At 41.4% G+C, this 17096-nt stretch overlaps 1 protein-coding gene across 2 annotated transcripts in view; it reads left to right on the top strand.

Annotated features, from left to right (window-relative positions):
* The first annotated feature begins 12538 nt into the window (after positions 1 to 12538).
* The window catches only part of LOC150087127 (disco-interacting protein 2-like), a 1128863-nt gene continuing 1124305 nt past the window's right edge, over positions 12539 to 17096 (top strand). For both annotated transcript variants that reach the window (XM_090372979.1, XM_090372978.1), the window contains exon 1: positions 12539 to 12657. The gene's annotated coding sequence lies outside the window, so the exon portion shown is untranslated. The remainder of the gene's footprint in view (positions 12658 to 17096) is intronic.

Raw genomic sequence — 17096 nt, 5'->3', positions numbered from 1 at the left:
AAAGATTCAAGGCAGCACTTGAGAAACATTAGGGGCCAGTGGATGGGTATAATAAGGTTTTTTTTTTTTTTTTCCTGACTCTCCGTATACGCTTGCTTTTTTGCATTATGTGCCTTTGCTAATGCTAATGCTAATTTTACCACTGGGATTGCTTAAGTGGTTATAGCTTTAACTGTGTTCCCTCCTTTCTGCTTTTCCCAAATCAGTCTTCTGTGTCTGTGATGGTATTTTTTGGTCCGGCACTTCTTGATTTCCGTTTGCTCTAATTGCTGAGCCTGATTCATCCTTAAGTATTTCTAGGTCTCCCGTTCTATTATAGCTTCGATCTCTTTCTCTTTCTCTTCGATCAGCAGCAGGTAATTTTGGCCGACTAATTTTCCCTGGTGCGGTGCGTGGATCTTGTATTTGTCTTGACGAAATTCCATCCTGATGTACCTGCTGAATTCTTCTGTGATCCGGAGTAGTTGCTGGAGTTGCTTTTCGGTTGCCGCGTAGAGTTTGATGTCATCCCTGTACATCAGTTGGGTAAGGGTGTACAGTTTCTTCCTTCCTTCTTTGAGGTTATATCTGTACTTGCTACTGTTTAGCGTAATGGGTATCGGGTTAAGTGCTAGACAGAACCACAATGGGCTTATTGCATCTCCCTGAAAGATTCCTCTCCTTGGCCAGGTTGTGATGTTCTCGACCGTAGACTGTTCAATCTCTGTGTTGCAACAATGTGCAACCATTGTTGCAACACATCCCCATAAAATACGGATTATACTTTGGATTATCAATTCTCTGGACTGTGTCGACAATTTCAGTGGATGCAGCATCGCTTCCTCTTCCTGCAGGCATAATTTTATTATTTGTTGATGTGGGAAGGCCATTTTACAAGCAAGTGAATATATCGTCGTATCTTCCTATGGAAACTCAAGGGGTCGCCGTAGCGATTACGTTCCAGAGGTAATGAAACCTGTAAACTGCGATACTGACTGGGCGCGGAGTTCTCACAGGAATCTTTTTAAACTGGTCAGCTCACAAATATCTTTATTTTAGATCTTAGCAATTTATTTTAGCTGATTTATCATATTTTTTCGCTAGTGTCCTTTATTCACCACCATATTGTTTCACTTAGCGAACCTACACGTTTTTCGAATTTTCGTTAAGAAGCATTCTGCTAATTGGCTTTAAATTCTAGGTGTTTTTAATTATTTCAAAAAAAAATAATAATAATAATAAATAAAATAGTAATAATAATACATTAATAAACAATAATAAAATTAAATGAAATATGCCAAAATTTGAACATCAAACGGGAAACGATACCCTCGTAGTGGTGCTATAGCGCCTTTCATGCAGACAACGCCACTCCTCGAGCAACGAGGGATTACCTGAAAACAACTGCCCAAACTCTGCTCACAAACGGCTCAACAACAAACCAGCTAAATGAAGCACTGATATTTCCACGCATTGGGATTCTATTAATAGTAGTATTATTGTTGATGACGAGGTCACGAGTGTGAACACCAAGATAAACAATTACACCCCTACAGCTGGGAAAAAACGGCTAACCCCCCCCCCCCCAATCAAGAAATCCACTAAAACCTGTTCTCTTTCAGTTGCTCACTGGGAAAACCTAGAAGATGAACTGAACTCCATGCAGTCCTCACTGGATAAGGATTGCTCTCACCTGGAGAAAATTATGATCCTCAGATCCATGATGGAATGCTGCCTTCGCTTTGAAGGAAGTAGAGTAACCGAGCCAGCTGCCCAAAAAGTTACAGGCTGCTGGGGTACCCTGCAGCCTGTAACTTTTTGGGAGTATTAAGTTCTGGGAGTATTAAATTTTCTGGAGTATTAAGTCATGTAACATTTTATATGACTTAATACTCCAGAATGAACACGTAAGAACAATCAATGAACAACTGAAGGAAACAAATTATACTCTGACAAAGGCCTTCAACAGTCCAGCTCGGACCAACCATGGCACTGAGAACTCTTTCCTCCTAGTTCTGACAGCACAATCAAATCGCCCAACCGCCAGACTCGGCGGTTTGCGGTTTGCTCGCTACACCTATCTCAGAATAAACTTATGCTGCTATGGTACAGTGGCCAAAAATTAATGCCCCTCCTCCCTATCACACTAGCCAGTAATGACTGCCACCTTACAGACAGTTCAATGAATATCACGGTTGATGATTATCACCAGACTACAAACCGGGAACTAAGTGAAATGCCACAGCGCCCCCGGTCCTATTCAGAGGCGCTGAGGATCCAACCAATGACAGATAAGCTATCTGCTCCTCCCAGTACCAGACAGAATAGAGAACAAAAACTAGTCATCCTTCTGGCGATCCAGGAATGTTCCTTCACTTCAAGCGAGGCTGTCAAACAGGTTGTTACTACCAACTTGAAACCTCAAATCAAAACCATAAAAAATTAAAAGCCTCAGAAAAATCCGTAATTCGGGATTTTACTGATTTTCCTTTCATCATTGAGACTGCTTCTCAAAAAGATGCAGAAAACATTACCGAAATCCCACAGATAAACGAACTTGGTCTTAGCGCTGAGATACCGAAACCAAAAGACCAACCTATTGTAATGTTTGTTGTCGAAAAAGGAATTTCCATGGATGACCTCCATGAGGAAGCGTATGATAGGAACCTTGCTGATCATATCTCCAGACATGAAATTCAGAAATGAATTTAAAGTCAAGTACTCAGCCAAATCCAGATCGGGTGCTTGTTGCAACTGGGTAGTCGAACTCACTCGGAAGATATGGAAAATATTATCCCAACAACAATGAATATTTGTATATTTGTTGACTGGGGCTCTTGTCGGTTCAAGGAAAACATACCTACGTACAATTTTTGTAGGCGTGTCCAAACTCGGACACGCCTACAAAAATTGTTCAAACAAAATCGAAACCTGTAACTGCGCCAATTGCAAAGCAGAAAAAGTGGATCCCAATCACTCATTCTGGGATGTCAAATGTCCAATTTATTTAAGGGCGTTGAGAGCCATCCAGAACAAAACCGACTATGGTGTACACCATAATCGCTGTCCTGCCAATCCTCAAGGTTCTCCAACTAAATGCCCAAAAAGCCAGAAATGTGGTCGACCAAATTAGAATGAAAATGATGAAGCAGAAATTCATATATTCTCTGTGGTCAAGAGCCCTACACCCACAAGGGACAGGTTCAATGCTACCCCCGTGCATTAGAATCATTGAGACAACCACAGATACCCCATGCACAGCTATCATTATTAGAAACACTACAATTTCAGTCACAAAGATCGACTCCTTTTGTACCCCCTTTGGTGACCACATTATTTGCCAACAATGCAATCTGCACATGGTCTTCTTGTATTGTCGACCGAGAACTGATATCGCACCACATATTGAATATCTCCAGTCAGTCATAACTTTCTTACCTTCCAGGAAAATCGTCGTAACGATGCCAATTGTAGATCTACCTTGTGGCATAGCCGGGTGGATGACCATGCAATTTCCCAGAATGGACAGATCGTAGAAGATTTCCTCTAGTCTTCTCCATTTGAGGTCCTTAACCAACCACATCACTTTTCTACCTTCAGCAATACCCTGTGGGAGAGCAACATTGACGTTACCCTCGCCACACGGTCCATAGCACAAAAGTTCTCATCATGGATGGTTCATGAGGCCTGGACCATCTCAGACCACAGGGCCATCTATCTAGACAACTTGATAGTACTCCTCCCATATACCACGATAATCAATATTCCACTAAAACAGCTGATTGGAATGCCTTCAAGAATAATATAAAATCAAAGCTAAAATGGATACATCCCAACTAAACCATCTTGATCCACAGGAGCACCTTTCCCTTTTAACAACCACAATCCAAGAAGCATGTGAGAGAACTATGAAAAAACGTCGGAAGCACCTTAAAGCAGTCCCATGGTGGTGCAGGGTACTACAAAACCTAAGGCACCAAGTTCACACTGCCCAAAAAAGCCTTCCAGAGAGCCAGGCAGTCATGGCCTCCCACGCTGAGGTCCAGGCTCTACGGGAAGTATAGAGAAGATATTGTAACAACTACACAAACCTCATTCTGCAGAATAACAGAGTGTCTTGGCAGAACCTTGTGACAACTACTGGTAATGGAGATCCTTGGTGGGTCGTTTATCGTATTGTTATGACCAAGTTGCACAGGTGAGAGATGTTAAATGCAACCCTGAATCCAGACGGCAATCCAAAGCACACATGGGCTAAATCCATTAATAATATTCTGAATGCCCTACGTCAGACTGATGAGAGTCCCATCAATGATAAAAAAGCAAATTGAACAAGAGGACCTGGCCTTCTCCAACAATAAAATAGAATCTCCTTTCACCTCTGAGGAAATGAACCTTGACAGAACAAAAATAAATAAATGCCGTGGTCACGACAATGTTGAGGCTGAGGACATCAAGAAATCAGCTATATATCTTCCAAACCACCTATTAGCACTGTTCAACCAATGTCTTGCGAAAGGAATTTTCTCTGATTCTTGGAAACAGGCAGTGCTTCGACTCATCCTAAAAGGTCCAGACAAAGATCCTACTCTCCCAAAAGCTTACCACCCCATTGCTCTTCTCCTGGTCTTGGGCAAGGTAGTGGAGCGGCTGCTTCAATCCAGATTATCTATCTACTACCAGATAGCCAACTTAGACTCTCCAAAGCAGTATGGCTTTAAGCCAGGATGCTCCACTGAAGACGCTATGAACAATCTCCTCAACACAGCAAACTCAACCACAGAAAAATATTTACTGGCTATCTTCATTGACTTTGCTTGTGCCTTCAATTCCATCTGGTGGCCCAGCATTGTCAGGAGATTACGTCAACTCAATATTCCACTCAACATCGATCGCTGTCTCCAGAACTACCTTTTCAATCGCTCAGTAACTGTTCAAACAAATTTTCAGAAAACGTCCCGACCAGTTGTTACAGGTTGTCCTCGGGGCTCAGTTCTTGGCCCCTACTTTTGGAACTTAACCAATTGAATTTCTTCTTATGGATATAGGCCCTGTGGACTGCATGGCCTATGCAGATGGCCTCATTCTCCTTATCAAATCTGATTCTAGGACTCAGATTGAACAAATACCCACCCCTGCCTTAGCCATTCCTCCAAAATTGGGCGAAAACCTACAAGTTAGTCATCTCTGGAGAAAAAACGAAGACTATCCTTCTCAAAGGATCCCTGGACATAAGAAGATCGCCTCAAATTAAAATCCCTGGGCACACTTTGCAACTCAAAACAGAACTCAAATACCTAGGGGTAACCTTTGACTCCCGTTTAACATTCTTACCTCATCTTAATTACCCTTCCAACAAAATTCGTCGTTATACCGCCATGATCGTAAGAATTAGCAGTGCAGACTGGCGTTTGAAGTGAAAGACTCTCATGTAACTTTACAAAACCATCTTCTTACCAGCTGTGTGCTATGGTGCAGGCATATGGTTACCTCGTGCCATCATTGCACGTAATAAAGCAAAGCTACATACAATTCAAAGCAATATCTTACTCACTGTGACTAGAGCTTACCACACAGCCAGTAATTCTGCCCTGCAGGTCTTAGCAGGTACTCTTCCTCTGGAACTGGAGTTTATTCGTCGCGGCCTTGCATACCACATAAAGAGAGGAATTCTCACCACCATTCTGGATATAACACTCGATCTAGCTAATGATCCAAAAAAAACGAAATGAAACAGATTTCCTCTAAGCTCTTCCAGCATTGGCAACGATCTTGGGAGCAAACAGCCAAAGGTGAAACAACTAAAAGATTTCTTCCACAAGTTATGATTACTGCAACAAAACCTCCTCCGTGGTACTCACCAGGCCTTCACGTATCGTTCTTCCTCACTGGTCATGGATCGTTCCGTGCCAAGTAGCATGCCCCGGGTCTCACCGATTATTCTCTCTACCCTTGCGGTGACAACGAAAACTGGATCCACCTCATGTACAATTGCCCTCTTTATGATTTACCCAGAAGTTTCCTAATTACCAGAACTGGAAATATTAACCCATGGGCAGGAATATCTTTACATAATTTACGAAACCAACTACAAAGCCTTCACTACTTTTCCCCAGACTGTATTTCAAATGGGTCAAATCCAGCAAACTGTTCAGCGAACTCCCATCTTATAATGGACCCAAAAGTCAATTCACAGGGCATATACTGAATGGAATCAAAGAAAACCCTAATAGGATATTTATCTTTATAGTGACATAACAGGAATCTCTCGACGTTCAAAAAGGAAATCCTCTTACAAACCCACCAACCCAAAAGGACTTTTCTACAATATATACAAGAACTCCAAGCAATCCTTGAGTTTCACGAATCCCTGTGCCTCCGCTCATCCCCTAACATGAGAAGATGATCCAAATCCACTGCTCGTTGCCTGCAAGTTACCCTTGGCCGAAGAAGATTTAATTGCTGACGCTGGGCCCTTGCCCAGTGTGGGATCCACTCACTTGCTGGCACTTCTCTTCGAGGTGTAGGACAATATCTGATTTTCCTACTTTAGTAGGAACTTACATAATTACTCCTCCTGGTGAGAAACTGCCATTTGATTTCTCAAATGAAAGGTCATGCCATTAGCAACCTGACTTTGTGGGTCACTTAACCTCAGAATCTTTTCTCCTTTTCCTGAGGTAGGGTGGGCTCCCTCTTTCTTCTGCTTACCTTCTTTCATCTCCTCAGTTTCACACCCCTTTCTCCTATTTGAAATTTTTTTTTTTTTTAGCACTGAGGCTGGCTAACGCTGGGGTTGGCAAGCTAGAGTTCTCTTCCTAGTTACCTGGTCCGGCTCCCAGTGCTAGTGACGGTAACTAGCCGTCACTAGCACTTTGTAGGCTAAGCTGCCAAATGAACAACATAATCCACACCAAGCAAACATGAACATATACTAACATGTGCTATCTGTCTTGACAGTACTGTCTTACTTCACAGGAGATCCAAATGCAGAGTTATGCATCTTTTCAAAAACAAAAAAACTATGTCACACTAAGTACGGTACATTTTCTTTGATGAACTGATATTTCCTTGCTAGTTTTTGATATCTGTTCTCATAGTTACCTTCTCGTATCCATGAGTGTACTCAGTCTGGGGATCACTTTGCATCCCGCGGTGATGTGTGGGGATCATTTCTGAGACCAGGTGGCATTATTAACTTGTGGATCTTAGCCATGTATTTTCTATAGTATCTATGGTTTTGATCACCAGGTCCAGGATGACGAGCATTAATCCTTTAATCTCGGGGAATAGCTTTCCGCTCGTGAGCCATGCACTGGAAGAAATTTTATCTATGTGATCTTCATGGAGATCAATGATGTGTCTGCCGTGGAGCTTAGTCCCTGCCCATCTTTCTAGCTTCGTTTGTGGCTCCTGGTTTGGAGGGTAGTCCTCGCTTAGGTTGAGTGGGGTATACGACTTGTTTATCTTCCTTATGGCCTGTTGGAGTGCTGCTGATGCTGCTGTGTGTTTCTGAAGGTGATCCTTCAAGTTAGCAAACACTGTTTTTTGTTGCTCGTTGAGATCTATCAGGACCCTTCCTCCCACTTTCCGAGCAATTGTCAGTCTCTCCAAGGTTGACTTCGGATGGTGCTGGAGGCTGTTGGTCATCATTGTCCTCGTCTTTCTCATGATATCCTCCAGCTCGGTTTTAGTCCAATCTATGACCTGAAGGAGTATGTTAGCACTGGGACTGCATATGTCTTTATGGTTTTAACTGTGTTCCCTCCGTTCAGCTATGTCTTTATTAGGCTTCTGAGTCACTGATGGTGTTTTTCGGTCAGGCAGGCATTAATTTCTATGTGTTGTAACTGTTAAGCCTCCGTCATCCCCGAGTATTTGTAGGCCTCTCCCTCTGCCATGGATTCCATCACTTTGCCAGTCTACAGTACCTTTAGTTTCGGTTGATGAATTTTCCCCGGTGGAATCCATGTGTCTTGCATTCGTTTAGACGAAAATCCATCCTAATGATATTAGGATGGATTTTCGTCTAAATTCGTATTAACATAACATTAGCATTAGTTGAGGCATATGATGCAAGAAAGCAAGCTTATACAACATCAGGAAAAAAAAGAAAAAACCTCCCGATTTCGCCCATCCGATCACTCCAAATGTTTGTCTAGTTGAGGCTTAAATTTATTTAAGCTTTCAAGTTCAACCACAACAGATGGAAGTCTGTTGCAGCATTCAACTGCCCATTGGCGAAAGGCAAACTTCCACACATCTATTCAAGAACAGTCTTTCCCCAATTTGAATCTACGCCCCATCAGGTACTTTGTCTGAGGAAGCGGAAGTATCCCTTATCTTTGAGCATTCTCAGACCATTCAAGGTCTTATACAACTCAACCAGATCAGCTGTCAGGTGGTTAGTCTCCAGATGCTGCAAATTTCAGAAATTTAGCCTTTTCTTCGTAATCGCACCGCTTTGTTCTTCTCACCAATCTTATTGCATTTCTCTGAACTTGTAGGCCTCTCCCTCTGCCATGGTTTTGATCTCTTTACCAGTCTGCAGCTGGTAGTTTCTGTAGACTAATTTTCCGTGGTGCAATCCGTGGGTCTTGCATTCTTTGTTCATCAGGAGTAGTTGCTGGAGTTACTACTCGGTTGCCGCGTGGGGTTTAATGTCATGTGCATCACGTGGGTGAGGGTGTACTGGTTCTTTCTTCCTTTTTTGAGGTTATAACCGTAAACCGTACTTGCTGCAGTTGAGCATGGTAGATAGCGGGTTAAATTCTAGAGAGAACCACAGTGGGCTGAAGTCATATCCCAGAAGGATTCTTCTCCTAATGGCAATTGGTCTTGTTGTGATGGTGTCGACCTTAATGGTGGTGCCCCATTTCGCCATCGTTTCTCCTAGGAAGTTTATCACTATCGGATTGAATTTGTAGATGTTAGCTTCTCTATTAGCCAGCAATGAGACGAGGAATCGAAGCCATTGCTCTAATCGAAGTAGTCAGTGTACAGGTTGCCGCGCATCTGTTAGTCTTGCTCTCTAACTGTGGCATCTATGGACAATTGCTGCTTGCATACTTTGCTCTGCCGCTCGCATTCTTTCTGCTGTTCGGCCTTTTAGTTATGGGTCTCTATGTGGCCTGATATCTTCTTGGTTATGGAGCTGCTAAGAATCTTTTATATCGTTGGGAGGCAGGTGATTGGCCTTCATTTTGCCAGGTTTCTTGTGTCTTCATCTTTAGGCTTCAGTTATGCTGTTCCTTGAGTGAGAAAAATTTGGATTACCTCTAGGTGCCTTATCATCGGGGTAAACTGCTCTGCCAGATGCTTGTGTGTTTGTGCAATTTAGGTGTTTGGACAAGACAATAGCTGTGGACGTTATCTGTTTTTGGCGTTGCCCAATTGTGAGAGTGCTTGATCGTCTGTTTTACTTCTTCCTCCCGAATTTTCCATTCTCTCATCTCTTGTTCATCTTTGGTTTTCTTCCGTTTTTTTCTATCCAGGGGACTAAAAAAAAATTACTATGTTAGGGTTACCCGTAAATGATTACATTAACCAGTATTCGTGTCTGTAAATTGCGTGTGTTCTCTGGTCGATTTTCCCGTTTTGCTGGACGAAAAAACCTCAGTTTCTGAGTGAAAAAACCTTGCTATCTACGCATGAGACCGACTAACTCAGCCAAGGAGTGAAAAAAAGCCCACTAAAGTTCCTCGCGTCATCGACGGGATTCGAACCCGGGCCTTTTCCACCCGGTGTGGGGAGGTGGTGACGATACGACTGTGTTACCCACCCAGACGTCTATCCAGGGGACTGTTATATGTTACTTCCCAGCTCTATTTTACCCCCAGAACTCCTAATTCGCCTTCTGCTCCGTTGGTCCGTTTCCTTTTTTCCCGCCTTTTCCGAGATTCCTGTAGAATGCATTTTGGTCTTCATCGAATATTCGGTTGTTTTTTTCCGTCTGGGTGCTCTCTTGTATCGATTTAATCTCTTGCTGTGTGCAAGAAAGTTCTGCTCCAGTGTGTCCAAGTATTCTCGTATTCTCTGATTTCTGGTCTGATGTTTGCTGTGGACGCTGTCTCTCCTGAGGATGCTCTTCACTGTCTCGTTGGTTCTGGGTCAATTGCCCTATCTTGACTATTAATTCTTCTATCGTCTTCTAAGCTGGCTGTTCCTTCTGTTTTTTTTTCGGTTCTTCTGCTGTTGGTCTCTCTTTTCTCTTCGATTAATCATAGTGGCTGCTACCGCCGTATAATGCACGGCTGATTGGATGGGCTCCAGTGTTGCGCCGTGGTTTTCGAGGTAATGTGGTACTATTTCTCGATTGAGGTGGTCTGTGACTCACCACAAGGTTGTATTCGGCCTCTGCTTCGGTGTGACGTGGGTCTTTGTGGGATCCATTCCTTCGAATTCTATTAGGCCTTCTTCAACTCGTCCTCTATTCTGGATATCCTGACTTCATCTTTTCTCATTTCACGCAACTGTGGGGTGTATTTCGTCGTGCTTTCCCCTTTCTTTCGGTGGTGGTGGTAGTAGTAGTAGTAGTAGTAGTAGTAGTGGCATATGATGCAAGTAAGGAAATGTATGAGCTTAGGCAGCATCAGCCAAAAAAAAAAAAAAAAAAAAAATCACACAACCATTCCCTCTAAATGTTTGTCCAGTTCCTCCTTAAATTAATTTAACCTATCAACTTCCATAACGACAGATGGAAGTTTGTTCCAGCAATTAACCACCCGCTGACTAAAGGCAAATTTCCGCATATCTATTCTACATCTGTTTTTCCGTAATTTGCATTTATGCCCCCTTAGATTCGTAATCTGAACAAGTGGAAGAATGCCATCAGAATTTTGCTTGCTCAACCCATTCAAGGCCTTATACACCTGAATCAGATCACCGCGCAGGTGACTAGTCTCTAGCCACTGCAATTTGCATAACTTATGCCTCTCTTGTTAAGAGGATCCCTTCATTCCCCTCACCAATCTTGTTGCCCTACTCTGTGCACGCTCAAGCAAATCTACATCCTTCCTAAATTGAGGCCTCCAGACCTGTGCAGTACTCAAGGCGTGGCCTAACTATTGACTTAAACAGAGGGACAATCACCTCCTTTTCCATGGTATGTTCTCCTCTGGTTTCGTTTTCTTTATCCTTTGTAGTTAATCGCCCAGGTTCTTTTTGATTTTTTCCAAGACTGCAGGAGCTATCCGGTTCTTCGTGACGGATGTCCTTCTCTGGTGTGCTATTCGCTATACAGTGACATGAATATCCTGGAATCGTTCCAACCACTTGGTATGTATTCTCATCTTGTAAATTGTCAAATCGGTCTCTATCTTCTTTGTTTCGTAGTATGCTTGCATGAATTAGGTGTTCACTTCTACGCTTTCCTTCATGTGTTGGCGTTTTCGTCCTTTCTGGGTGGTAACTAGCGCAGTTGATCAGGAAGAACTTCCATTTGTTGGGGCTGGATAGTTTTGCCCTTCTCCTGTTGTAGCCATATGAGGGACAGCGCCAATTGCTCCACTGTCTTCCTCGAAAAACTGTCTCTGGCTTTTCGTACTGACCCCTCTGTCCAAGGCATGAGCGCGAGTGACTTGATCATGCGCCACACTCGGTGCAGTATGATTAATATTTCTCGGCCACTTCATCCATCTATGGGGGTGAAACTGTTTATCTTTGGCTTTATGGCCGTGGAATTTCCGGAAGTGTCGCCAGATAGCTCCACAATCTGCCCGTACCCGCCACTCCGACCTATGGGGTAGGTAGGTTCACTGGAGCAAATTTCGCAATGTTTATTTATTTTATGTTTTTTTTTTTATTAATTAAGTATTATTATTCTAATTTATGACTCACAATTCGGAATTGTGAACAACTTATGACGAACATGACGCCCGAAAAGTTCTAGTCCGACTTAAGGAATGTAGAGAACAAATCCTTCCCCCCTATCCAATTTTATTAGACCCCTAAATTTAACTCTAAAGTCCAGCTACAGGACTAAAAGAAATAATCGGTCCATATATATTTATTAAACAGGTTAGACCTCGAAAATCTAATTTTATGTCAATCCAAGTAATGATTTCCATGCTGCCAGAGGTATGGTGTTTCAAGACAGCAGTCTTGAGCGCTCATTGTTGAGACCGCACGGTTTGAACACTACGGTTCTGACAGTGGGGAATATGTCCCACCGGGTTCACAAAATTGATATCGCCATCCTCAAGAATTATTAGCGAGTTGGACTAGGAGAGTTGGAAAAGAAGCTTCCTATATCTAAAATAAAGGTAATCCCTGTTGATTTATAAAATGAATTAAAATATACAGGTGGCCTAATATAATTTTTTTTTTTTTTTTTTGGTGTAAGATATTTGTCATTCGTGTAGCTTTGGTGCGTGATTAAATTCTAGTATTCCCTTATTACTATTATATATATATTTTTTTATTTGTCGCCTAGAGCTACTTCATGTTACGAGTTGGCAACAGTATTTTACGAATTACGGTTGTAAAAAGCGACCTCCTAGCAGCTGATCGTCATTCGTTCATGTCTAGTATTGTACAATTAAAAGCATTTTGGCAGGTGTTATGTAGTCATTGATATACGTGGGTATTTGTTATTCTGATTGTAATTATGCCTCTTGAAATGCATGGATTGCTGATTTTTTGGAATCCGATGCGTGAAATCGAGTACTTAGATGAGAAGTAGGTGTTAATAGTCCTATCGCAATAACAAGTAAAGGTATTTCTTTTTTGTGAAGATTGAACTCGAATGTTGCGCGGAGTTTACAATTCGTAGTGTATTCAAAGTGTTAAATACAATATAAAAATGTACTGGAAAGTAAAAGAAAATTTCATGCTGTTGTAAATACAGTTATTATATTTAAGTCGTACTGATTTCTATTGCTTGATGTAGGTGGCTGGGTCCATGGCGCACCCGAATAGCTGAACTACTTGCTGTAACTACATTAGGTCGCCCCCCCCCCCCTGCACGACTTTGGTGTCGTGGGCAGGGCCGTGCAAATGGGGGGATGAATTGGATGCGCCGTACCATGACCATCGATCTAGGGAGGGAGCCACCAAAGTCTCGAAATAAATAAATAAATGAGGCCTCTTAAGCCCTTTTGCATGTGTTCCCCCAAATACCTTTTCATGGCCCTGGTCGTGGGTATGGTGGTGGACGTTTGGGGAGTGCTAGACCCAAGTCCTGGGGTACTGCACCCAGTAAATGTCCTTGCTAAACAACTGCGAATGAATTTCGATAGTTACTAGACATTAATACCCTGTTTGTTTATTTTTATTTGCTCATGGGTAAATGTGTCTTGGCATTTCTTGGACATGCAGTAACCTGAAAAGCAAAGGTTGGTGGTGGTGATGGGGGGGGGGCCTAATTACGGGTCAAGCAATTACTTGGGCAGTTTTAGAATCAATAAGAGCTAAACAAACATATTCTTGCTTAATCACTAATGTTAGGAGTGCAGTAAATAGATCAGATGAACTTGGAGTATTGATTATGTCATGAAATCTGGACATGTTGATATATGGGATTTGAATACAGTGAAAAACAAGAATTTGACCCAATATAGAGCATTATCTACAGAGCAGGACATGAGTAGAGTGCAGAAGAAGCACTCTACTTCTGAACCAGTACATTCAATCGACACAGACATTCAATGTAATTTTTTTTTTTTTATGAAAACCTCAAACGCAAGAGGTATTAGAACTTATAGTACTAATCGTTCATTGGTTGAAGGTTGTGAAGATCAAAGAAGATACTTGTTTATATTAGACTTGAACTTCAGTAGATTATAATTTTCAGAAAATACGTATGAAGGGAGATTGTGTCCAGAAAACGGAAGTTAAATGATTAGATGAGGATGAAGAAAGTTTGTTCTGTGAGTTTGAAGTTGTACAGTAAAAGGATATTTGATTGTGGCACATGTTCGGAATGCTTTGGAAGAGAGAAGGGGAATTACAGAAGTCAATTCAGAAGAACAGTGCCCATGGAAATATCTACAGAAAAGACATGCACCAGAAACAGAATTCCAGTGAGACACAGAGTGGAGAGACTCTGTTATAGATGAGTCATTAATAAACTGCTCTCTTTGAATGGCATTTAGAAGCCTGAGAGAGGTTTTAGGGCCGCTGCACCAGATGTGCGAACAATATTCCATGGTAGGGTGGATTTGCGATTTATACAGAATGAACAGCTGTTTGGAAGAAAAGTAACACCGAGAGTGAAAGAGAAAACCCAGTTATTTAGATGCATAAGAAGCAGTATTTGTAATGTGCTTGTACCAAGCCAGATTAGAAGTCAGGGTAATCCCCAGTAGAGATATGATATTGTCTAGAAATAAGAGTGTCATCGAAGCATAGGAGCACGGGAATCCTTTCTATGAGATATAAGACAGGACTGCATTTTAGAAGGATTGAAATCAACTAAGTTATCTTTACCCCACTGAAGGATTGTGTGGAAATTAGCATTTAAGGAAATGGTAGTGGATATTCGAAAAGTTGAAGCTATTTGTGCAGGGCAAGTTTTCTCAAACTGAAAGGTGGAATGCAGCTATCATCAGCTGGTCAATGGAAGAAGGTAATTGATATATAAGCGGAACGGAGTGAAGGAGAGAGCTGAACCTTACCTTGGGGAATACTAGTATTAGTGGAGAAGTCAGAAGACAGAGAACTGTCTACTATCACTTGTAGTAAGTGATCAGAGAGAAAACTGGATACCCAATTATAAAAGAAAACTAGAAAAACCATAAGATGGAAGCTTATTTAGAAGACCTTTATGCAAACATGATCAAAAGCCTTTGAAAGGTCAAGAGCAACTGCTTGAGTTTCATCAGACTTTTCCATTGAATTTGTCCATAGATGGGTAATATAAGTCAGAATATCACCAGTGGATAGACACTGAAGGTATCCATACTGGCAATTGTTGATCAAATGGAAGGTTTCTAGATAGTTTAGAGTTGGCGGTTAATTGTTTCTTCATTATTATTATTATTATTGTTAACAGCTACAAAACAGCAAACAAACGTGCCTGAGGGTGTGGCTACAAGGCATTATTACACAGCTTCAAAGCTGTGTAATAATGCCTTGTAGCCACAGCTTGGAGTATACATTTCCCAAAGTAAAGAAAAAAGTAAATGTACAGATAAAATAAAACTAAATAAATAAAAGTAGGACTCATCCGTCCTATTTAAGTGAACAGGTAGGAGTAAGGCAGAGCACTGGTATTTCTTCACACACATTACACAATCAGTCTTTGAACTTGCAAGAAGAGTCCATTTTAAGTCAGGTACTGGATGAGGTTAGCAATTTCAGTTGCCTCTTGAAGTGTCCGGGGGTGTCAAATATCTCAATATTTGTTTTGTTCATTGATCTTGCAGTCCTGTTGTAGAAGTTGTAGTATCCATAATTTGTTCTCGCATAGGATGGTTTCAGCAGTGGATGGTTCCTTAACGCTCTTGTCAGAGCGTTGAAATTTATTTGTGAGACGAGATGAGGGCAATTCAGGGTACCATTTAACAGCTGGTTAAGAAGGAGTAAGTCGGCTTTATCTCTTCTTTTTTCCAGCGTTTCGAGTCCAAAGAATACACACCACTCTTGGTAGGATTTCTCATTGTATTCAAAGCCACTTTTAAAGCAAACGTATTGGATTGCTCTTTTTTGAATATTTTCAATTTCTAATTTTTGATAAGCAACATGTGGGGACCAGACCTGTGAGGCAAATTCTAGGGCTGGCCTAACATAGATTTTGTAAAGAAAGATGAAAAGTGCCAACTGATTGAAGTCTCGGTTAATTCTTTTCAGGAAACCTAATTTTTTGCTAGCTGTCTTCACAATGTTAGAGACATGAGCATCAAAGGAAAATGATTCTTTAATAAAGATACCTAAATTTTTGGCTGTACTAACTTTTTTGATTGCCTTGTTGTTGATACAATAAGAAAAATTAAGTTTGTTTTTCTTGTGTGCATTAGCAAAGCTCATCAACTCACACTTGTTTTCATTGACTGCCATTTTGTTCTCCTTCAGCCACTGAATAACTCGTTGAAGAGCTTCGTTTAGGATGATGCAGTCATTGGTACTGCGAATTGCTTTATAGATTTTTGTCGTCTGCAGATACGTTGATTTTGATTTGGTAGTCTCCAAGGGTGCTTGGCAGGTCATTGATGTAGATAAGAAATAAAAGCGGGCCTAAGGATGAACCCTGTGGGACACCAATTTCAGGACTGAAAGGATATGAGGTTTTACCTTTAAATGTCATGGACATTTCTCTACCAACCAAGTAGTTTTCAATCCAGTTTAGTGCTTGTCCTCTGAGACCATACTGATGCAGTTTTCTGATGGACTACCTTGTTGAAGGCTTTGCTTAAATCAAGGAAGATGGAGTCTACTCGTTTTCCTTCGTCAAGCGCCTGGGATATGTTCAAAACAAATGAGATCATATCTGTGCAGGTGGAACGACCCTTGATAAATCCATGAGAGTAATCTGACAAATTAAGTTTCATTAAGTTAAATAGCTGCTTCATTACAATGGATTCAATTATCTTTGAGAGTGTATTCAATTGACAAACTGGTCTGTAATTGTTGGGTGAGGATGGGTCTCCTTTTTTGTAAAGAGGGGTAACAAAGGCCTTTTTCAGTTGAGCTGGATAGATTCCACTCTCAAATACCAATTTTATTAAGTGAAGTAATAACTTTATAAGTGTAGTTCCACATTTTTTCCATAAGACAGTAGGGATACCGTCCGGGCTTTGTGTGAGGTCCTTTTTCATACTATGGATTGTGCTCAATAATTCTGCTTGGTTTATTTCAAATACTGTTAGGGTATCAATGTAGTTGAGAGGAAAATTTTCATTACCTTCCATCCCGTCATCTGCTGTATCTGTTTTGTAAATTTCTTCAAAGCTGCTAGGAGGTAGTCTGCCTCAGACAAAGATGAAAATTCACTGGGAATATCTAGCGTGTTTACAGCCGCATTTTGATTTTTTGCTTTGAAATAGCTGAATATAGGCTTCATATCTTTTGCCTCGAAGACTCTTCTTTCGACAAAGCACAGGTATTTGTTGTAGTCCTGTTTTAATGTCATTTTAACCTGGCTTCTTAAGGAGGAATATTTATTGTAAAGGCATATTTCT

The sequence above is a fragment of the Mastigoproctus giganteus genome, chromosome 4, assembly GCF_048544385.1.
Source record: "Mastigoproctus giganteus isolate SK-2022 chromosome 4, ASM4854438v1, whole genome shotgun sequence".
In the NCBI taxonomy this organism is placed as follows: domain Eukaryota; kingdom Metazoa; phylum Arthropoda; class Arachnida; order Uropygi; family Thelyphonidae; genus Mastigoproctus; species Mastigoproctus giganteus.
Note: the sequence above shows the minus strand (reverse complement) of the source record. Positions and strands in the feature narration are given on the sequence as shown.